At 42.6% G+C, this 23,367-nt stretch overlaps 1 non-coding gene and 1 pseudogene across 1 annotated transcript; both read left to right on the top strand.

Moving 5' to 3' along the window:
- Positions 1-19,022: 19,022 nt before the first annotated feature.
- On the top strand, positions 19,023-19,237 carry LOC114018511. Its single transcript, XR_003563824.1, has one exon. It is a non-coding gene; the product is annotated as a small nucleolar RNA U3 (small nucleolar RNA).
- A 3,298-nt stretch (positions 19,238-22,535) lies between these two features.
- Positions 22,536-22,726, top strand: LOC114018514 (annotated as a pseudogene).
- The last annotated feature ends 641 nt before the right edge of the window (positions 22,727-23,367 follow it).

The raw sequence follows: 23,367 nt of genomic DNA, 5'->3' as shown, positions 1-23,367 counted from the left end.
GTTTTTAATATAAATTTGGAAAGTTTATAATAGCACCATACACATGCCCATCTGTCATGAACCATGATAGCAAAATGTCTGCCACTAACAATACACAGAAAAACACAATTATTCATCTTAGAACTCGAAATGTGAACACATACTACTGGAACCAAAAAGCATACAAAAAGGACAAGACAGATGCCCACGTATTATTAATGTATGCAGATGATTCTGCTTACAATTAAAAATATAATATCCAAACCACCAAAATCACTCAGCATTATATCAAAAGCTGGAAAAGCATCAGATTATAAAATATATTGGACAAATCAAATATACTTCCCTTGTCAACATGCTGCCCAAAATTTTATTAGCCTCTTGGAATTAGAGGCAGAAAAACCAACAATTTATATACAGCTCAAACTGACTAGCTTGACTGGCATAATCAAAGACAAAATAGAATCAGCAATCTAAAGCCTCTGCAATGAGTTAGTACTATAAAAATCACTGTTTGACAAATCAAAACATTTTTTGTCTGGGGGGGAGGAGGATGGTTAAATGCTGTCAATTCATATACCAATAACCTAGGGAAAAATCATTCATTTGGTATAATTAAAAGCTGTGATTAAAACTCTGAAGATCTTCAGAAAAAAGGGCTATGAAAACCACCACACAAAATTCAATCTTACCCAAAGCTGTAGGAAAATCTGGGCTTTCTGGATGTAAGAAAATATTTCCTGTTGTTGAGATCTACAGTAGCAGGCTGTGAAATAGCGTCTGTAAGGAAGAGGTGGAAGCCCTATAATTTGAGTCCTTTAAAACTAGACAAAGTAAAAACTGGAGAACATACTGTAGGGAGCATTCCTTATTGGCAGTGGAAGACTAGATCTAATAGTGCCTTTTCAGTTCTAAGAAGACCAAGGCCTATATTGTGATCTGCTAGCATAGACCTTTGCGCTTATACAGAGTTCCACTGAACTCCGTGTTGGGTGAAGGAGTCTACGCTTGCAGTTCTAGATGCAAGGCCAGGGCCTGAATCACTATGTGACATATACGTAATGTTGAAATGAAATTGATCACTTGCCCTGGATAATAGAAAAATAATGTTTTTTGTTTGTTATTTTTTGGGGGCGGAGGGGAGGAATTATAGCAATTAAGAAGCCTCTTGAATCTCTTGACGCATATTCCAGCAGCTGCCATAACTGGAAGTTTGGGGAAAAAAAGCAATAAAATTACTGTCAAGCAAGAACTAATGGGCCAAATCTACAGATTCATATTCAGAGTTTGCTTCTTGTTTATTCAGTCTTTCCTTGCATTGACATTACGACAGTCAATGGGAGTTAGAACCTCAGGATTTGGCCCCAGGGGCTTGATCCTCATTTGGTGTAACCTGGCATAACTGCATTATGCCAGCTGAGAATCTGGTCCTTTTTATGAAGGATTTATTTCAAATATACAAATAAAATTGAAGAAAAATACCAACCAGATGAATGATGGGACGTGGAAAATTAGCATATTTTATATATAAAATAAATATGTATTACCTGGACTTACAAAGTAAACAAAACTATTTGATAGATATGGGGCAAATTCTGCTCTTCATTCAATCCAGAGTAGCTTCATTGACTTCACTGGAGTTACTCTACATTTAAACTACTGTCACTGAGACCAAAATTTGACTTGGGGACTTGATTTTATTTTTAATTTAGATTTGTATTAAAGTGTGAAACTTCTTAATGATAAATAGCATTGTTGCTATACAGTCTGGCCCCGACGGTTTGTTATAATATTATTTATTGTGCAGATCCATCACCTCTCTCTGACGTCTCTACTGCTCCATTCGTTATTATTATTTGTTTGTATTACAGTAACAACCGGAGGTCCCGAATGAGACCAGGACTCCATTGTGCTACTAGACACTGTATACACACAGTAAGAGATGGTCCCTGCTGAAAAGGGTTCACAGTCTCAATAGACAAAGGATGGGAGGGGAGAGATGGCCCTGAGACCAACTTACCCAAAGTCACACAGAAGGTCAGTGACTGTGCCAGGAAGAACCCAGATCTTCTGAGTTCCAGTCCAGTGCCCTAAACACACTGCCTCTATTGTAAAAAGCAGGTATCCTGGCTTAGGTATTTCCCCATCATACTCTGTGGCTAAAAGCAAAGGAATTACTTACAGTTGCTTCTTTGCAATTTCCTGACTCCGTTGATTCCTACATTCTGAACTGTAGTGGCCTGGCAGCTCATTGTTGTACAGTGGCTCACGGTACCGGACAGCTGTCATTGGAAAGAAAAACAGATGTGGGATTTTTATTTCGAGACTAAAACAACCCAGCTGCTATTGATTTCCCAAAGTGATATCAGAAAAATAGGTCAAATTTGGGTCCTTTCTCAGGTTTTGTGGAATTATATCCATTTAGCTATTTCATTCTTTAAGAGAACATCATTGACCAGCAACCTTTATCATTTACAATATGCTTGACATGAAAATTAATTGCCAAATTCCCACCCAGCTCACAGGCCTGTGCATTTAATGCCGTGCTTTCTTTATTGGCTGTGCTGCGGTATGTAGACCTAAAGAAGCCTGAAAATGGTTAGGTAGTGCATGTTACCCAGGGCAGAACCAGTGCATTGTACTTGAGTTGCAGACAATGCAGAAACAGAACTCTCTTGGATTGCCCCAGTTGAAGGTAGATATATACTACTGAGCCACAGGCACATGAAGGGAAATAATGGGCAACCTAATTTAATTAGATACACTAACTCTCACTGCCTTCAGTATAATGCCAAAAAAACAGTGGTCTGAGTGTGATCTCACTTAAACGCAAATCAGGATTATCACTCACATCAAAGTAAAAAATGCCATAAAATTTATGAGAGAGATCAGAATTACGCCCTGATGTCCTAGCTAATCTGCGTGGAACCACACATGACACACCCTAGTATTGCTTGAAGGTGCAAGGATACTATGGGATGAACTGTACTAGAAAAGAACAGAATGGATATTAAAGATGCCATGGCATTTTTGTAAGAATTTGGGTTTCCCTTCCTGTCCTCACCCAGTATTTCCCCTCTCACCACTGTTATATGTGCCAGTTGGTTCCCTCCCTCTCACTCCAGTGATGGCTGCATTTTAGCTGTGCTGTATGTAAACAGCTTGTATTTTGGATTCTCACAGGAAAAAGAGTGTTTATCTTTGAAAAGTCATGGAAGACTGGAGAGATTCCAGAGGACTGGAAAAGGACAAATATGGTGCCCATCTATAAAAAGGGAAATGAGGACAACCTGGGGAATTACAGACCAGTCAGCTTAACTTCTGTACCTGGAAAGATAATGGAGCAAATAATTAAGCAATCAATTTGCATACATCTGGAATATAATAAGGTGATAAATAACAGTCAGCATGGATTTGTCAAGAACAAATCATGTCAAACAAAACCTGATAGTTTTCTTTTACAGGGTAACAAGACTTGTGGATGGGGGGAAGTGGTAGATGTGGTATATCTTGACTTTAGTAAGGCTTTTGATATTGTCTCACATGACCTTCTCATAAATAAACTAGCGAAATACAACCTAGGTGGAGCTACTATAAGGTGGGTACATAACTGGTTGGAAAACCATTCCCAGAGAGTAGTGATCAGTGGTTCACAGTCATGCTGGAAGGGCATAATGAAGGGTCCCGCAGGGATCAGTTCTGGGTTTGGTTCTGTTTAATATCTTCATCAATGATTTAGATAATGGTACAGAGAGTACACTTATAAAGTTTTCAGGTGATAACAAGCTGGGAGGGGTTGCAAGTGCTTTGGAGGATAGGATTATAATTCAAAATGATCTGGACAAACTGGAGAAATGGTCTGAAGTAAATAGGATGAAATTCAATAAGGACAAATGCAAAGTACTCCACTTAGGAAGGAATAATCAGTTGCAAACATACAAAATGGAAATGACTGCCTAGGAAGGAGTACTGCAGAAAGGGATCTGGGGGATCATAGTGGACCACAAGCATAAATATGAGTCAACAGTGTAACACTGTTGCAAAAAAAGCAAACATAATTCTGGGATGTATTAGCAGGAGTGTTGTAACCAAGACATGAGATGTAATTTTTCTGCTCTACCTTGCACTGATTAGGCCTCAACTGCAGTATTGTGTCCAGTTCTGGGCGCCACATTTCAGGAAAGATGTGGACAAATTGGAGAAAGTCCAGAGAAGAGCAACAAAAATGATTAAAGGTCTAGAAAACGTGACCTAGGGGGAAGATTGAAAAAATTGGGTTGGTTTAGTCCGGAAAAGAGAAGACTGAGAGGGGACATGATAACAGTTTTCAAGTACATAAAAGGCTGTTACAAGGACGAGGGAGAAAAAATGTTCTTCTTAACCTCCGAGAATCGGACAAGAAGCAATGGGCTTAAATTGCAGCAAAGGAAGTTTAGGTCGGATATTAGGAAAAACTTCCTAACAGTCAGGGTGGTTAAGCACTGGATGAAATTGCCTGGGGAGGTTGTGGAATCTCCATCATTGGGGATTTTAAGAGCAGGCTAGACAAACATCTGTCAGGGATGGTCTAGATAATACTTAGTCCTGCCATAAATGCATGGGACTGGACTAGATGACCTTTTGAGGTCCCTTCCAGTCCTATGATTCTTTGATATACATAAAATAATATTAAACTTCTCAAGATAATGGATCAGATTCTCAACTGGTGGAACTCAGCTTCAGCTATGGTCAATTTTTGCTGCTCAGGAACTGGTCCAGAATTTTTAATTGAATCACAGATATTTCTAACCTCTTTGTCCATCCCCCCCGCCCCTTTTTTTAATGTGTGGATGTTACACTTCCATTTTTTATTTTAATTTCACCCAGGATGTTGTCACCAAATGCTAATCTGGAAGCCAGCCATATAGCTTTCCTGGTTCCAGGTGGATTTGCTTCCCCAAGCAAAGGAATAACTTAAACCTAATTTTTCTGCCAGGTATCATCTGCACCAGCGGCTCATATCGTTTTTGGCCTCTTCCCATCTGACAACTGCTGTCAACAAGCACCTCTTTTGTTTAGCCATAAGATTCAAGTTTAATAGCTGTTCTCACAGCTGCTACAAATCCTCTTCCTGATTAGATTGCAATGAACACTGCAGCACAGCACATCCAAGATTTTTTTTTTCCTGCCACCCAGGAGGAAATACCAGTCACACACATCTCAGAATTGCCTTCTTGAATATATTGTCCACATAGCATCTGCATGTAAGCAACCTCTATTCTCAGGGCCCCAGCTCTGTTGCTGAGCTTCTCTGCCATACATGCCAGCAGTGTGTGTTATTGCTTTAGACTGTTTGAGTTCTTGGAAGCGACGGCACGTCTTGATTTTTGTGTATTTTCTCTGCATGTGTTCCTAAAAATGCCATTGTAGTAGGGCTGTCAATTAATCACAGTTAACTCCAGTGATTAACTCAAAACAAATTAACTAAGTTAAAAAATTAATCATGATTAATCGCAGTATTAATTGCACTGTTAAACAATTTAAATTTATTATAAATATTTTGGATGTTTTTCTACATTTTCAAATATATTGATGTAGTGATTTTAATTACAACACAGAATACACTGTAATAATGAAAAACAAAAGAAATAGTATTTTTCAATTTACCTCATACAAGTACTGTAGTGCAATCTTTTTAATGTGAAATTGCAACTTACAAATGTAGAATTATTTTTTTTTACATAACTGCACTCAGAAAGCAAACAATGTAAAACTTGAGAGCCGATAGGTCCACTCAGTCCTACTTGTTCAGCCAATTGCTAAGACAACCAAGTTTGTTTACATTTATGGGAGATAATGCTGCCCACTACTTATTTACAATGTCACCTAAAAGTGAGAACAGGTGGGTTCTGGACTTGATAATGATCCAAAGAAGCGTGGATCGATGCACCTTCATTTTCATCATCTGAGTCAGATGCCACCAACAGAAGATTATTTTCTTTTATGGTAGTTTGGGTTCTATAATTTCTACATCAGAGTGTTGCTTGTCCCTCTCTGATTTTGGAAGGCACTTCAGATTCTTAAACCTTGGGTCGAGTGTGTGTTTTATCAATCTTCAGTGAAAATGTTCTTAAATGAAACAACATATGTTGGGCCGTCATCTGAGACTGTCATAACACAAAATATATGGCAGAATGTGGGTAAAATCACAGCGCAGGAGACATACAATTCTCTCCCAAGGAGTTCAGTCACAAATTTAATTAACATATTTTTTTAAATGAGCATTATCAGCGTGGAAGCACGTCCTCTGGAATTATGGTCAAAGCATGAAGGGGCATAGGAACGTTTAGCTTATCTGGCGCATAAATACCTTACAGCACTGGCTACAACAGTGCCATGTGAAAGCCAGTTCTCCCTTTCAGGTTATACATATGCATAATGGTTCCAATCCCTTTCTCCATATCCATACTTTCACACCCCACTAATTTAGGTTTGCCTCATTTCTTATTGCCCTCAGTTCTCCTTAGTCTCATAACATCTACATCAATGAGCTACCATAGCAACTTAAGGTTATTACAGAATCCCCTGAAATGTTACATTCTACAGTATTAACTGGCACACTGCAGTATATTTTTCAGACTATTGCTGCATAATTTTCAGAACATCAGCACTTAACACATCTCTTACTGTAATCATACACTTTACTGGTACAAGGCTGTCTTTCAGTCAACTAGTCATGCCAATCTGCTTCAGGCCTACAGCCTTGTGTGGCTAAGCTAAATATTTTGCAGGTCTGAGGCCTGTAGGCCCTGTGTTACAACATTAATTAATACTTATATTTCACCTCTATATCCTAAATATACTTAATATCTTTCATTCTTGGCTACAAGGGACAGGGCTGAGAAGAAAAGGGTAAGAGGCGGGACAGGTAAGGAGTGAAACTCAAGTGACGAGACAGAAAGGGAAGGTCTGGAGCAAACATCCAGTCAGCATTGGGCAGAGAAATGCTGGGATTCCCTCCGAGTGGCTTGCCAACTTTCTAATCACACAAAACTGAACACCCTAGCCCCACCGCTTCGTGGGGCCCTGCCCCTTCCCTGAAGCCCGCCCCCACTCACTACATTCCCCCTCCCTTGGTGGCTTGCTCTCCCACACCCTCACTCACTTTCACTGGGCTGGGGCAGGGGTTTGGGGTACAGGAGGGGGTGCAGGCTCTGGGCTGGGGCTGGGGGTTTGGGGTGTAGGAAGGGGCTCCAGGCTGAGGGGTGGGGCTGAGGGATTCGGAGTGGGGGAGGGGGCTGCAGGTTGAGGCAGGGAGTTGGGGTGTAGAGGGGGTGAGGACTCTGGGCTGGGGGTGCGGTCTCTGGGTTGGGGCTGGGGATGAGGGATTTGGGGTGCAAGAGCGGGCTCCAGGCTGGGAGGTGGGGCGAAGGGACTTGGAGTGTGGGAGGGGGCTTCAGGTGGAGGAAGGGTGTTGGGGTGCAAGAGGGGGTGAGGGCTCTGGGTGGGGCTGGGGATGAGGTGTTCAGGGTGCGGGAGGGGGCTCTGGGCTGGGACAGGGGGTTGGGGTGAGTGGGGGGTGAGGGCTCTGGGCTGGGGCTGGGGATGAGGGGTTTGGGGTGCAGGAGGGGACTGTGGGTTGAGGCAGGGGGTTTGGGTGCAGGAGGGGGCTCCAGGTTTTGGGGGGCTGAGGGCTGGGGCAGGGGGTTAGGCAGGTGGTGCGGGCTTACCTCGCGCAGCTCCTGGTCAGGAGCGCAGTGGGGGGAGGCTAAGGCAGGCTGCCTGCCTGTCCTGGCATCATGTTGCATGTGCACCGGAAGCGGCCAGCAGGTCCAGCGCTATTCGGCAGGGGAGGGGGACAGGAGGTGCCTCACGCACTGCTCTTGCCTGCAGGCACCGCTCCCTCAGCTCCCATTGGCCGGTGCTGGAGTGGGGGCAGCGCACGGACCCCCGTGGCCCCCCCGCCTAGGAGCCGGACCTGCTGGCCACTTCCGGGGCACAGCACAGTGCCCCAGGACAGGTAGGGACTAGCCTGTCTTAGCGACGCAGCACCGCCAACCAGATCTTTAATGGTCCAGTCTGCGGTGCTGACTGGAGCCGGTGGGGTCCCTTTTCGACCAGGTGTTCCTACAAGAAAGTCTGCTCAGAATTGTTGAAAGTTCTCTGAATGTCCAAAGGTCTCTGCTTTGGCTGCCTCTACTTCTGCCGGCTGGAATTTCTGGTTGGCTTGGCTCTGCAGTTTTTCTCCAGGATACATGGTTCGGGAAGGGGAGGCACCACTAGGGTTGCCACCCTCCAGGATTGTCCTGGAGTCTCCAAGAATCTTTAATTAAAGATTATGTCATGTGATGAAACCTCCAAGAATACAGCCAACCAAAGTTGGCAACCCTAGGCACCACCTGGGTCCCAGTGCCCCCAGAGTGTGTGTTGGCAGAGTCCTCTGCATAGTTCTGGGTTCAGGGAGGTTTTGGGGGAGGGGTGGCCAAGCTGCACCCTATTTTCCCCTTCCCCTCCCAGTGTAGCAGTCCCACTTTAGCTGCTTCTATCGGGAGTCTGCCTGGCTCTTCTCTGCAGTTTTCCCCCAAGTCCACATGCCAGGCTGAGGGCATTTGACTTGACTTCCACCTTTTTTCAAATCTCACCTGGCCAGATGTCTTTCAATCCTTGCCTTGACCTCCCTGCCCCTCATCACTGAATGCTCTAATCTATTTACCATACTGCCCTTTCCTATGATGAATACTGCATAATGATCCGCTTTCTTGAACTCTTTATTTGATGTCATCCAGACCGCTCACATGCTTAAAGTTAAGTGCATGCATAAGATTTTGCAGGATTGGGGCCTATAGGTTTATGTCCCTTTTAGGTGGGATTGAAGCAGTACTTAAGCCTTATGCTGGTCTCTCTGAACAGGGTGAATTTCATGCAAAATGTGTAGGATTTTTTGTACATTGATTGCTTCAGACAGGGATCTGCTGGTAAATATCTGCAATCCCATAAATATGTCACCTTAAACTGGATTATGGATTTATTCACTGTAGCATATGAGGGGATAGGGAGCAGCTTGTGCCCCAGGGTAGGTTGGAGAGCGGCATTACGACTGTAGAAGTCATGGGAGTCTGTGGGGAGCATCCGAGAGTGCTGAAGGAATTGGCGGCTGTGATTGCAGAGCCCTTGGCCATTATCTTTGAAAACTCATGGCGAACGGGGGAAGTCCCGGATGACTGGAAAAAGGCTAATGTAGTGCCCATCTTTAAAAAAGGGAAGAAGGAGGATCCTGGGAACTACAGGCCAGTCAGCCTCACCTCAGTCCCTGGAAAAATCATGGAGCAGGTCCTCAAAGAATCAATCCTGAAGCACTTAGAGGAGAGGAAAGTGATCAGGAACAGTCAGCATGGATTCACCAAGGGAAGGTCATGCCTGACTAATCTAATCGCCTTTTATGATGAGATTACTGGTTCTGTGGATGAAGGGAAAGCAGTGGATGTATTGTTTCTTGACTTTAGCAAAGCTTTTGACACGGTCTCCCACAGCATTCTTGTCAGCAAGTTAAGGAAGTATGGGCTGGATGAATGCACTATAAGGTGGGTAGAAAGCTGGCTAGATTGTCGGGCTCAACGGGTAGTGATCAATGGCTCCATGTCTAGTTGGCAGCCGGTGTCAAGTGGAGTGCCCCAGGGGTCGGTCCTGGGGCCCGTTTTGTTCAATATCTTCATAAATGATCTGGAGGATGGTGTGGATTGCACTCTCAGCAAATTTGCGGATGATACTAAACTGGGAGGAGTGGTAGATACGCTGGAGGGGAGGGATAGGATACAGAAGGACCTAGACAAATTGGAGGATTGGGCCAAAAGAAATCTGATGAGGTTCAATAAGGATAAGTGCAGGGTCCTGCACTTAGGATGGAAGAATCCAATGCACCGCTACAGACTAGGGACCGAATGGCTAGGCAGCAGTTCTGCGGAAAAGGACCTAGGGGTGACAGTGGACGAGAAGCTGGATATGAGTCAGCAGTGTGCCCTTGTTGCCAAGAAGGCCAATGGCATTTTGGGATGTATAAGTAGGGGCATAGCGAACAGATCGAGGGACGTGATCGTTCCCCTCTATTCGACACTGGTGAGGCCTCATCTGGAGTACTGTGTCCAGTTTTGGGCCCCACACTACAAGAAGGATGTGGATAAATTGGAAAGAGTCCAGCGAAGGGCAACAAAAATGATTAGGGGTCTAGAGCACATGACTTATGAGGAGAGGCTGAGGGAGCTGGGATTGTTTAGTCTGCAGAAGAGAAGAATGAGGGGGGATTTGATAGCTGCTTTCAACTACCTGAAAGGGGGTTCCAAAGAGGATGGCTCTAGACTGTTCTCAATGGTAGCAGATGACAGAACGAGGAGTAATGGTCTCAAGTTGCAATGGGGGAGGTTTAGATTGGATATTAGGAAAAACTTTTTCACTAAGAGGGTGGTGAAACACTGGAATGCGTTACCTAGGGAGGTGGTAGAATCTCCTTCCTTACAGGTTTTTAAGGTCAGGCTTGACAAAGCCCTGGCTGGGATGATTTAACTGGGACTTGGTCCTGCTTTGAGCAGGGGGTTGGACTAGATGACCTTCTGGGGTCCCTTCCAACCCTGATATTCTATGATTCTATGATTCTGTGGTTTGCAGTGTGTCTTTGTGTCCCTGCTGGATAGATGTGTAGTCTGTGGTCCCATTGCAGCTGCTTATTGATACCATGGCATGAAGGGCCATGACCTTGCCTAGAAATGTTCTGTAAGGCCACCTAACACTGGAGGCAGCATAGCTGCCCATTCCTGCCCTAGCCAATTATGACTTCCTCCTATGCACTGAATAAACAGGACTTTGGGGCCCTATCTCTTGGTCATGCACTCTGGAGGATCGCATGGTTTAACCTATTCACTGGGCTTGATGCTGCTCCCACTGAAGTTAGTGGAAAAGCTCTCTTCTTGAGTGGGAACAGGATTATTTGGTATGCCTGGGAATTACACTGATGTACCTTCACTAGGTGCCTTTCTAAATTAGCAACACAGAAATGTGAAAAGGGAGTCCAGCAACAACGGCTGTCATGTTTTAGGGCGTTTAATTACTTTTCAATTACTTTTTAATTTTTTTTCATGTTTAATTACTTTTTGCTTCAGTCGAACATTTCTTCTTATTCATCTTTCCTCATAGTCTGCCTGACTATTGAATGGCAGCTTATGTGTAATACCAGCATTGCATAATCTTTGATGCATAGAAGACTGTCTTGAAGTTCTTGGCTCCTTGGATAATGCAAACAAGGATGATCAAAAGATTTTTGACTGAACCTGAATATTTCCTGACAACGTTATATGAAAACATGCCAGTGTCTTATTTGCCAGTCATAATATGGGGAAGACAAACTTTAGACCATTAATCAGCTGTTAGGCTGTAGAAAAATCCATTTTGATCTTGCTGAAACAGTCAAACTACTGCTGTATCAATTTAGTTATTTCCACATGATGCAGAGACTGAGAATATAAATTCGTCCCAAACTTTCATCTCTTGAGCTTCCTCCCCAGAGGAAAATGAAGAATGGGCAAGAGGGGAAAAAATGGTAAACATGAGTGTACAAAGAACTTCCAAAAGGAAGGATGAAAGTCAAATGTTGAAAGCCCATTGATGTTTTCTTTAGTCTCTTCCTTGTGTGAGTCAAGAAAATCTCAGTTATCCACTCCCCCGCAACCCCTCCAGCATATTGATTTTATGGCTTGATGGAATTCATACAACTCAAACCTTCCTTTAATCCTTAAATTTTTAAGTGTGCTTTCTTTAACCTTGCCTAAACCAAGCAAGCATACTTCTGTCTTCACAAAAGCTTACAAATATAATTGACAAGCTGATATAGAAGATTCTGCCAAGGGAACAGATCATAAAAAAAAAAAAAGTAATTATGTAGAACAAACAAGGTAATACTGGAGAAGGCAGGAACTAGGTGAACTGCGTGACAAGGGCAGACAAAAAGCAGAGACAACTGCTGATTGATAAACATTAATGAACTTATTTCTCAGCGGGGAGTAACTAAAGTAGGCAGTGTAGCACGTTGCAAACTCTGGTACTGTTGGTGGTTAGGACCAATACTCCATGTGTCTTGTTAGGAAGCAAAATGAATCATGATCAAGGTAGGTTTGGGGCTCTGGATATCATCTTGGACTATTACTTTTCTTTTTGGAAATTTTTCTGTCCAGCTCTCCAATTAGGGCAGGCAAATTTTAAATAGGATCCTTCTGTTAGAACTCAGCAGTTGATTTCCAAATGATGTCTACAAGTCATCTTAATGTTTCTTTGTTCTCAAACAAGGTTACATTTTCAGCATGGCGGCTGGCTGGATCACTTCCAGCAACAGTGATGGAAAATGGGTATCTAATTTCCCACACTGCTCAAAATGCCTTGGAGTAACAGCTCCAGGGGAGGAGAGAGGTAATCTCAGCAAAGGGCTGGAGAGCAAAAACTCCTGATTTCTAATCCCATTGTAGTTTTGTCTCCAATTACTCTGCGTGGCCTTGGGAGAGTCACTTAGGGATGAACATCAATTCCATTCCCATTTATGCACTTAGATAAGGCACAACTTTCAGAAGCACTCAGCACCCAACAGCTCACATTGTCTCACTTGTGGCAAGATTCTCATGAGAGCTCAGTACCCAGTGTGCTGGGTTGTCTTGGACTTGATTGTGGCTAAGAGCCATACCCCGGGCAGGAAGGGTGCGCGAAGGGGATCTGCTGCAATAGGACTGGAGTCTTCATAAAAGGCTGCTCGTGAAACACAAACTAGCCAGGAAGAATTCTGGCCACTGTACTTCCTCCTGGGGAATTTGTCTCAGTGGCAGCTCTGCTGTGCCAAAAGGGGGCATAATATGTGCTCCACTCTGTGACTAGCCAGCTCCAGTGGCTATAGTTGACTGAGTTACATCCATGACTCCACCCACCTCTCCCCCCTTCTTTTTGGGGAAGACTAGCACTACCACCAGTACAAGTCATATGGAGGCACTGTAGTTGCCAGTTGTCTCTCCCGCAGTGTGTGGTCCCGCCTGTGTAAACCCAGACACAATCTGTCTTCCAGCCTTCCTTAGAGATTATAACAATCCTTATCTATCTCTCAGGATTAATTACTTGTCCTATAATTCTTTGAGGGTACTAAATATCATCATCATTAGTCTTTTACGACTCATTTCCCCATGCAGTATCTCACCCAGAACGTCTGACCAGAGCAACTGTGGGTGGAAGATTGTAAGATGAATCTTGCTTTGCAGCATTTTGTTGCATGTGATTGCATTTAGCGTGTGGAAATGTGTGCTTACACTGGCTGATAAACTCTGCCCAAATTGTACCCATCCTTTCCTGGTTAGTAGTGTCATCAGATACAACACAATCAATAATGTGTTCATTTAGAGAGTTAGCAGTTAATTAAAAGCCTAATGAAGAATTAGAATAAAACAACCTACCCATCCACATGCTACAGACAGTATTTCCCATTGGAAACTAGCAGCTAAAGTAGAGCTGTGCAAATAACTGATTTTTTTGATTCGTTGGCAGTTCTAAAATATTGAAAATGTTTGGTTTTGGATCAACCTGAACAGAGAAATGTTTATGAACCAAAAAGTAAAAAAAATCTCCTTGGGTTGAATAAAATGTTTCATTTGCCCTAGCATAAAGTGTTTTGTTTGATCTGAAGATTTCTTACTTTAAAATAAAATTAAAACTGAAGAAAATTTCAAAATGAAAGGTCATCTCAAACTGAAAAATCAAGACATTTCATTCTGAAAGGGTCAAAACAAAATGGTTCATTTTTTTCAGCATTGTTTTTAGGGTTTTTTGACCAAAACAGTTTGGTGAAATTGACACAAATTCATTAAATATTTTGGTCAAATCTGCATTTTGTGGTGAAAAAAAAATTAGTGAAAAACTTTTGCCCAGCTCTACACCAGAGCCCATGCCTTAGGTTTTCACACACACACTGCAGACATTTTGGCTGTGTCTACTCACCACTTACGTCAGTGTAACATATGTCACTCCAGGGTGTGAACTGCCCCCCCTCCCCTCAAGTGATATAAGTTGCACTGACATAAGCACCGGAGCAGGAAGATTCCTGTAAGAAGCTTTGGGTTACGGGAAAGGACCTGGAGAGTGGCTCTCCACTCCAGCTAAGTGGAAGATCTCTCTGGAAATGCCTGCTGTGTGGGCAAGGGTGGATGTCTGCTGAGGAAGAGGCTGTTGGACCTGGCTTATTTGTTTTGATTTATATTGAATTATTTTGGTTTTGGAATTGGGGCTTCAGCCCTACAGGAGGCACACCAGGACTGAAACACCCCCCCATCCCCATGGGGCTGAAGCTGCAAGCCCGAGAGTACCTCAGGTGGGGCTGAAGCACTGAGTCCCTGCGAGGTTGAAGGCCTGAGTCCCGGCATGCCCAGCCATCTGCTAAAAGCCTCTGACAATCCGGATTTGGACTGTGGGCCGCCTAGTGACTATCCCAACTTACATCATTGTAAAACTGGTGAAGTTCCATGAATGCAAGCAAATGCTTACAAGTTCTCACTGTAAACACAACCAGGAGTCTGCATATTCATTGATAAGTGTGTGTCCATCTGAATCAAACCTGAATCTTTGAACCCTTTGAGTTTCACCCATTTATTTCATTATCCAGTTGCCCTTGTAGTTGAATTTGTGTCTCTGAAGATGGTGGCTGGGTTATTGACACTAAGATGGGCAAAGTTTCAGTTTTTAATATGGTAGCTTTCTACTGCTGCTGAAAGAAACTCAGTACTTTTTTGAGACTTTTTCTGTTAGGCACACAATTACATCTTTTGTTCAATATATTCACAATAAAACATTTTTTACAGCCTAAACACGAGCTGGGCATATGGTTCAAGAAGACAAGCACCACCTAGGACAACCTTCTCCTTTATTTCTTTGCTGGAGAATCCCATAGGTGACCGTGGTTGTTGTTGAACTACTTTATAGCCTCTTAATAGAGGGAACTAGTGTTTAAGAAGGAAACTTATGTCAAAGTGAAGCTTATGTTTTTTGAATATCCTTAAATTAATGTCTGTAGGTAGAATATTTAATGGAGCAGTACCAATTTCTGCACCTTTGTCCTGCTGCAGAAACTAGCTGATTTATATTTCTTTCCTAGTAGCATTTATGTTGAAAGAAGAAATGTACCCATGTAATCATCCATGGTGTGTTGTCATTTGAAAGCCCAGAAAACATGATTCACGAAAAAGTGGTGTGCTATTTTCTATGTCCTTACACATGTTTCATTATGATGTTCTGATTATACCCACAATTGCCCAGTTTTTAATAGACAATGAACTCTGAGGAGTGGTCAGGTATACATGAAGTATGTGGAATAAGCAGGAAGGACTAGAAATGCTAGTGAATAAACACAACCATAACATAGTTGGCATGACAGAGACTTCGTGGTATAGTCCACATGACTGGAATATTGGTAAAGAAGGGTACAGCTTGCTCAGGAAGGATAGACAGGGAAAAAGGGAGGAGGAGTTCTTTATATCAAAGATGTATATACTTGGACTGCAGTTCAGAGGGAAATAGAAGACAGACTTGTTGAAAGTCACTGGGTAAGGATAAAAGAGGGGAAAAAACGGTGATGTCATGGCACGGGTCTACTGCAGACCACCTAACCAGGAAAAAAAGATGGATGAGGTTTTTTTTTAAACAACAAAATCATCCAAACCACAGGACTTGATGGTGATGGGGGACCTCAGCTTCACAGACATCTGTTAGGAAAATAACACAGTAGGGCACAGATTATCCAACAAATTCTTGGAATGTATTGGAAACTTCTTTTATTTCTGAAGGTGGGAAAAGCTACTGGGGGAGAGACTGTTCTAAATCTAATTTTAACAAATAGAGAGGAAGTAGTTGAGAATTGCAAAGTGGAAGACAGCTTGGGTAAAAGATCATGGAATGATGAGTTCATGATTGTAAGGAATGGTAGGAGAGAAAACAGCACAGAAAGATAATGGATTTCAAGAAGGCAGACTTTAGCAAACTCATGGAGTTGGTAGGTAAGATCCCATGGGAAGCAAGTCTAAGGGGAAAAAGAGATCTGGCAATTTTTCAAAGAGTCATTATTAAGGCTACAAGAGCAAACTACCCCATTGTATAGGAAACATAGGAAGTATGACAAGAGATCACCCTGGCTTAACCAGGAGATCTTCAATGATCTGAAACTCAAAAAAAAAAAAAAAAAAAAAAAGTCCTACAAAAAGTGGGAAATAGATCAAATTACAAAGCATGAATGTAAACAAAGAATACAAGCATATAGGGACAATTTGAAAGGCCAAGGCACAAAATGGGCTTAAACTAGCTAGAGACATAAAGGGTAACATGAAAACATTTTACAAATACATTAGAAGCAATAGGAAGACCAAGGACAGAGTAGGCCCGTTACTCAATCAAGGGGTGCCGGGGCGGGGGGGGGCGGGGGAAGGCGGAAAACAATAACAGAAAACTTGGAAATGGGAGAAGTGCCAAACATCACAACAAATCCTGCATCTTGGCAAGGGGGTTGACTAGATGATCCTTGAAGTCCCTTCTAAATCTATGATTCTATGACTTTTGTTTCAGTTTTCACCAAAGATTTTAGTAGCAATTGGATGTCTAACACAGCAAACACCAGTGAAAATGTGGTTGGATCTGAGGCTAAAATAGGGAAATAACAAATTAAAAATGACTTAGAAAAGTTAGATGTCTTCAGATCACTAGGGCCTAATGAAATACATCCTAGAATGCTCAAGGAGCTGACTGAGGAGATATCTGATCCATTAATGATTATCTTTGAAAACTCATAGAAGATGGGAGACATTCCAGACGACTGGAAAAGGGCAAATATAGTGCCAATCTATAAAAAAGGAAATAAGGACAAACCAGGGAATTACAGACCTGTCAGCTTAACTTCAGTACCCAGAAAGATAATGGAGCAAAAAATCAAGCAATCAATTTGCAAACACCTAGAAGATAATAAGATAAGTAACACCCAGCATGGATTTATCAAGAACAAATAGTGTCAAACCAACCTAATAGCTTTCTTTGACAAGGTAACACGCCAGTGGACAGGGGGCAAGTGATAGATATACTATATCTTGACTTTAGTAAGGCTTTTGATAACTGTCTCGCATGACCTTCTCATAAACAAACTAGGGAAATAGAACCTAAATGGAGCTACTATAAGGTGGGTGCATAATTGGTTGGAAAAAAATTCTCATAGAGCAGTTATCGGTGGTTCACTGTCAAACTGCAAAGGCATATCAAATGGGGTCCCACAGGAATTGGTCCCATGTCTGGTTCTGTTCAATATCTTCATAAATTATTTAGATAATGGCCCAATAAAGTTTGTGGATAAAACCAAGCTGGGAGGGGTTGCAAGTGCTTTGGAGGACAGGATTAAAATTCAAAATGATCTGGACAAACTGGTGAAATGGTCTGAAGTAAACAGGATGAAATTCAATAAGGACAAATGAAAAGTACTCCATTTAGGAAGGGACAATCAATTTCACATATTCAAAATAGGAAATTACTGCATAGGAAGAAGTACTGTGGAAGTAATCTGCTTATAGTGGATCACAAGTTAACTATGAGTCAACAGTGTAACACTGTTGCAAAAAAAGGGAACATCATTCTGGGATGTATTAGCAGGAGTGCTGTAAGCAAAACCCGAGAAATAATTCTTCTGCTCTATTCCATGCTGATAAGGCCTCAACAGAAGTATTGTTTCCGGTTCTGGGCACCACATTTCAGGAAAGATGTGCACAAATTGGAGAAAGTCCAGAGAAGAGCAACAAAAATGATTAAAGCTCTTGAAAACATGATCTCTGGGGGAAGATTGAAAAAAAATGGGTTTGTTTAGTCTGGAAAAGAGAAGACCGAGAGGGGACATAATAACAGTTTTCAAGAACATAAAAGGTTCTTACAAGAAGGAGGGCAAAAAAATGTTCTTGTTAACATCTGAGGATAGGACAAAAAACGAAGGGGTTAAATTGCGGCAAGGGCAGTTTTGGTTGCACATTAGGAAAAACTTCCTAACTTCAGGGTAGTTAAGAGCTGGAATAAATTGCCTATGGAGGTTTTTAAGAGCAGGTTAGACAAACACCTGTCAGAGATAGTCTAAAAAATAGGTTTCAGAGTAGCAGCCGTGTTACTCTGTATCCGCAAAAAGAAAAGGAGTACTTGTGACACCTTAGAGACTAACAAATTTATCTGAGCATAAAAATATGGAAATTCGTGAAGCGTTCCATATTATTATGCTAAAATAAATTTGTTAGTCTCTAAGGTGCCACAAGTCCTCCTTTTCTTTTTTCTAAAAAATAGTTAGTCCTGCCTTGAGTGCAGGGCACTGGACTAGAAGACCTCTTGAGGTCAATTCCAATCATATGATTCTATGTGAATCCTTCTACCAATTGCACAAAAACTTCTTACAGGAATAAACCACTGTAGCAACATGGAGGGTTGTTTGGTAGCTGAAGGGGTGGAGGATATGGAAAGGAAAATGAGAGGTGGGGGTTGTGACAGATTCACTGTCTTCCACCCTGCATCTGGGATGTTTAAGGGGTTTGGAGGCCCCAAGACTGGCCCTCAGGTTCAGGAAACATCCCTCATTGGCGATCCTGGCTCCCCACGGCTGACTTCCTCCATTATGGTCACTGGTGCCAAAGAAACATGCTCTGGGTGTCCAAAACTGTGTAGGTTACAGTTTCTAGAGAGCTCTTGGCTTAGCCAGCTAGAGGATTGTTGTCTTAGGCATTGCAGAGAAGGGAGCAGGGAGAAGATGGGTGGAGTGGCCTGCCTGTGTCTGCAATTTATGCAAATGAAAGGGGATGGCTACTTTGAGCCACTTTGCTTTGAGAGGCAGCCTATGGAAGGGGGCCATGGAGGGAAGAGTTGAGAGCCAGGATCTGCTCACCTGGGGCTTCTTATAGTGCTCTCTGTCTCGTGAAGGCCAAATTGTAGCAACCAGCAGTTAGAGGAGAATGTGCTGGAATGGTCTGTGACTGGCAGGGTGGGTGTTGGTTAAGACTATGCTTTCAGGGGGTCATTTCTCTAGTTGGTGATTGGAGAAGGGTGTCTGTAAAAGCCTGGTCTTGCTAACCACGATGAGGAGCTGTAGTGTTTCTTTCTGAGCATGAGTGTGGTAGAAAGTGCTGTTCTGTGACAGCTACTTTCTGCTGTGGAAGAGTGTCTTGCTTTTCCTCAGAAGAGCAGGAGAAGGGAGCTCAGTCTGAGTGGTTAGCTTTGAGCTTATTGTGCTGGGTATGTGAAAAAGAGTTTGGGTGTGGGTGCTGGGATCTGTACTGCTTGTGGGTTAGGTGTGCTGAGTCCCCTGCAATGAAATGCTCTATTTGCTCTCAGGTACTGTGAGTCAGCTGTGTTTTTCAATAGTTTTTAGGAAAGGGCTTTCCTTGTATGCGTACTGTCTCTTTTATGTTTTTGCTCCAAACCCTAGTCAACAGGTTTACCATAGAAAGATTGTGTTTATTCTCTTGTTTGTTCTGCTTCATAGCTATTTCTGTTCCTTTGCTAAATCTGACAGATTATCTCTTTGTGGTACCCTGTCGATTGTCCTCCACACTGGAATGAATGGATGATTCTTCACTGCTAACACCACTGGATGCACTGATGCCTGGGAAGTTTTTGTTTGTTCCCACTGGTATTTCTAAGATCAGAAGAACAGCAACCAGCATTCCCACCATTCACACTCTCTGAGGAGCATAGCACACATCACTAACTCTAGGATACACACTGCTGAGTGACTTTCACCCAGGTGAAAAGTGATTAGAAATTTTGGTGATGTTTATTTGGACTCTGGTCCAGGTCAAAGGAAAGCCTCTGGTATATTTCCTGGCTTTTAAGTAGAATCCCATGCTTTCTTTTTTTATTTGTAAAAAAAAAATCTGGGAATTTTTCAGTTTATTTTCCAAACATTAAACCTGGGATGAAATCATGTTAAAAATTAAAAAAATAAGAAAACCATGAAAAATCAGGGGGGAGGGAAAGAAAGAAAAAAGCTTTTGTAATATACACATTTTACTACAGTATAATTGAAACTTTTTTTTTTAATGCACTAAATATATTTTGTCTCTCTCAGAGCTGGTAGTTTTTTTTCAAAAGTTCTGGTTTGTGTATACGCACATAATTTTCTTCAAAGTATCCTCTTGCTGGCTTAGAGGTCGTCCAACTTTGAAAATAAGTGCTCTGCATCAATAGGTCCAGTGGGTACACTCAAAGCTCACCGTGCCACTTTGCTGAAGTTGGGCAGTGTGTCTTGATGACTGTTCCAAAAAGCCAGCACATCCAGTTTCACATTGTCGGGGTTAGGCAAGTTCATATAGGTAGTAAATTCCCTTTTCAGATTTGAAACTTCATCTTTAGTGGCAAATAGTTGAGCCACTCTGGCGTAATGGTCATAGTCTACTGCCAAATTCACTTTGAGGAAGGGGGTGAAACACCTGGATGACATTCCAAAAAGAATATTCAGCAGTCCCTCAGCCCGTGCCGCTTTCAGCAGCTCCCATTGGCCTGGAGCAGTGAACCATGGCCACTGGGAGCCACGATCGGCCGAACCTGCGGACGCGGCAGGTAAACAAACTGGCCCGGCCCGCCAGGGGCTTTCCCTGCACAAACAGCGGAACAAGTTTGGGAACCACTGGTCTAGGAGATGCATTAACACAGTCCATGCGTTATTTACATGGCTGGCAGCAAAGTACAAGCTCATCCACCAATGTGGCAAAACAGGGGAGGGTAATCAGAAGTTGGCTCTATACTCATCTCGCACTGTGTAAAACAAAGCCTTCAACTTGTTCACATGCTTGAAAATGGCCCTGAATCCAATGATGCAAAAATTCACTTCTTTCATTTCTTCTGTAACAGTAGCTGCTGACAGCACAGCATTGAGCAGGACAGGTAATACGTAGCAACTCCGGTTTCTGATTGAGTTTAATCTCCTGTGTAAATTTAGCCATGTTGGAAGCAGAATCGATGTTAGTTGTGGCCACATTTTCCCAAGTTAGTTGATACATCTCAAACAGGTCAGTTATTGCTGTGTCGACAAAATCAGTGTCAGCAGAGGGGATGAATGACACCTCAGCACAAAACAATGCAGATTTATTCACTTTGAAATAAAAAAACAAAAACAAAAGGCCAAGAATCGGACAGTTGAAAGCATCAGGAGACTAATCAAAAATCAGACTATACACCACATTTCCAGCAATTCGTTCTATCATTTTAGCTACTAAAGCATTGTCATTTTCTTTCAGATACTTACGAGTGAAGTTGTCTACATTAGGAAGGGTTTTTGCTGCTGGACAGTATTGTCACATAAAGTCACTAATAGGCCCCTCTGCAATTAATAGTGATTGTCCAGCAAAACAAAGAGCACACACAAATTCATGGCTATATTCTCTCTTTCATTAATGCCCTGGTGAAAGCTCCTGATACTGACTGTTTATCCCAAAGCTCACTTTCTTCTTTAAGCTTCTTGTGTTGCTTGCTTTTTATTCTGTCAGCGTGAGTACTCATCTCAATGCTGCAGTACTTGCAGCACAATGCATCCTCTTCACTACTGTCTTTACTTTTCTTGAAAATTTCTATGCGTTGATTTTCTTGCTGATATTCAGGCATAGATTTGTGGTTTTGTTCCATGTTTACCTTTTTATCTTATCTTTATCTGCGGAGGATTGATTAAATTCAGTGCCACACTAAATAGATGCAAAGAAATAGGTGGGCAGCATCTCCTTGTGAGCCAATCATAGCGTGATATTAATATTGTTTGATTTTTTCTGACCTCCGCTGTGTGTGTGTTCTGTATTTTACACTGCAAGACTGCTTCTATCTCAGAGCTTCAGGACACAACAATCGCGTAAAGCATTAGTGTTTAACAAAAATAAATACCCCAAAAATATTGAGTGGCTTGATAAATGGGTGTAAATCAGTAAAATCTGAACTCCTTTAATTAAAAAACCTGGTAACTTATCAGTGAATATCAATAAAAACTGAAAAACAGAACACTACTTTTGAGTCAAAGCTTCTGGGGTGGGTCCCAAAAAAATTCTCCAGGGGGTTCCTGCTCCCTGGAGAATGATGAGACTGGTCCTCAGGTTCAGGAAACACCCCTTGTTGGAGAGCCTGGCTCCCCATGGCTGACTTCCTCCATTATGGTCACTGGTGCCAAAGAAACATGCTCCGGGTGTCCAAAACTGTGTAGGTTATAGTTTCTAGAGAGCTCTTGGCTTGGCCAGCTAGAGGATTGTTGTCTTAGGCTCGGCGGAGCAGGGAAAAGGAGAAGATTGGTGGAGTGGCCTGTCTGTGTCTTCAGTTTATGCAAATGAAAGGGGATGGCTACTTTGAGCAGCTTTGCTTTGAGAGGCAGCCTATGGAAGGGGGCCATGGAGGGCAGAGTTGAGAGCCAGAATCTGTTCATGTTGGGCTTCTCATAGTGCTCTCTGTCTTGTGTAGGCCAAATTGTAGCAACCAGCAGTTAGAGGAGAATGTGCTGGAATGGTCTGTGACTGGCAGGGTGTTTGTTGGCTAAGGCTGTGCTTTCTGGGGTCATTTCTGTAGTTGGTGAGTAGAGAAGGGTAGGTGTTAAAGGCTAGTTTTACTAACCTTGATGAGGAGCTGTAGTGTTTCCTTCTGAGCATAAGAGTGGTAGAAAGCACTGTTCTGTAGTAGCTGTTTTCTGCTGTAGAAGAGCAGAAGAAGAGAACGCAGTCTGAGTGGTTAGCTTTGAGTGTGTTCTGCTGTGTGTGTGGAAAAGTGCTTGGGTGTAGTTGCTGGGAGCTGTGCTGCTTTTGAATTTGGTGTGCTGAGCCTCCAGTGGTGAGATGCTGTCAGTTTTCAGCTCCCATATGATTGGGCTTTGTTTTTCATTAGGCTTTAAAAAGGGCTTTCTTTGCATGCTTACTGTGTTTCCATTATGTCTTTGAATCCATTTTCTGCAGTCAGCAGGTTTACCATAAAAATATTGTCTTTTTTGTTTTGCTTTATCTTCATAGCTATTTCTGTCCCTCCCCTGTCTGACGGTTCGTGTCCCCATGGCACCTGTTGATTTTTCTCCACACTGGGATGAATTTATGATGCTTCCCTGCTAACACCACTGGAGCCACTGATGCTTGGGAAGATTTTGTCTGTTTCCTCCTGACATTTCAGAGGTCAGGAGGACAGCACCCAGCATTCCCATCATTCACTCTCTCTGAGGAGCCCAGAACACATCACCAACTCTAGATTACACACTGACGAGCGACGTCCATCCAGGCAAATAGTGATTAGACATTTTGATGGGGTTTATCTGGACTCTGGTCTGGTTCAAAGGCAAGCCTATGGCTATATATCCTTGCTTTTTTGGAGCAGTTTCCCAGGGTG

This window comes from Chelonia mydas, chromosome 2 (assembly GCF_015237465.2).
Source record: "Chelonia mydas isolate rCheMyd1 chromosome 2, rCheMyd1.pri.v2, whole genome shotgun sequence".
Taxonomy (NCBI): Eukaryota; Metazoa; Chordata; order Testudines; family Cheloniidae; genus Chelonia; species Chelonia mydas.
This window is presented reverse-complemented; position numbering and strand designations above follow the sequence as displayed.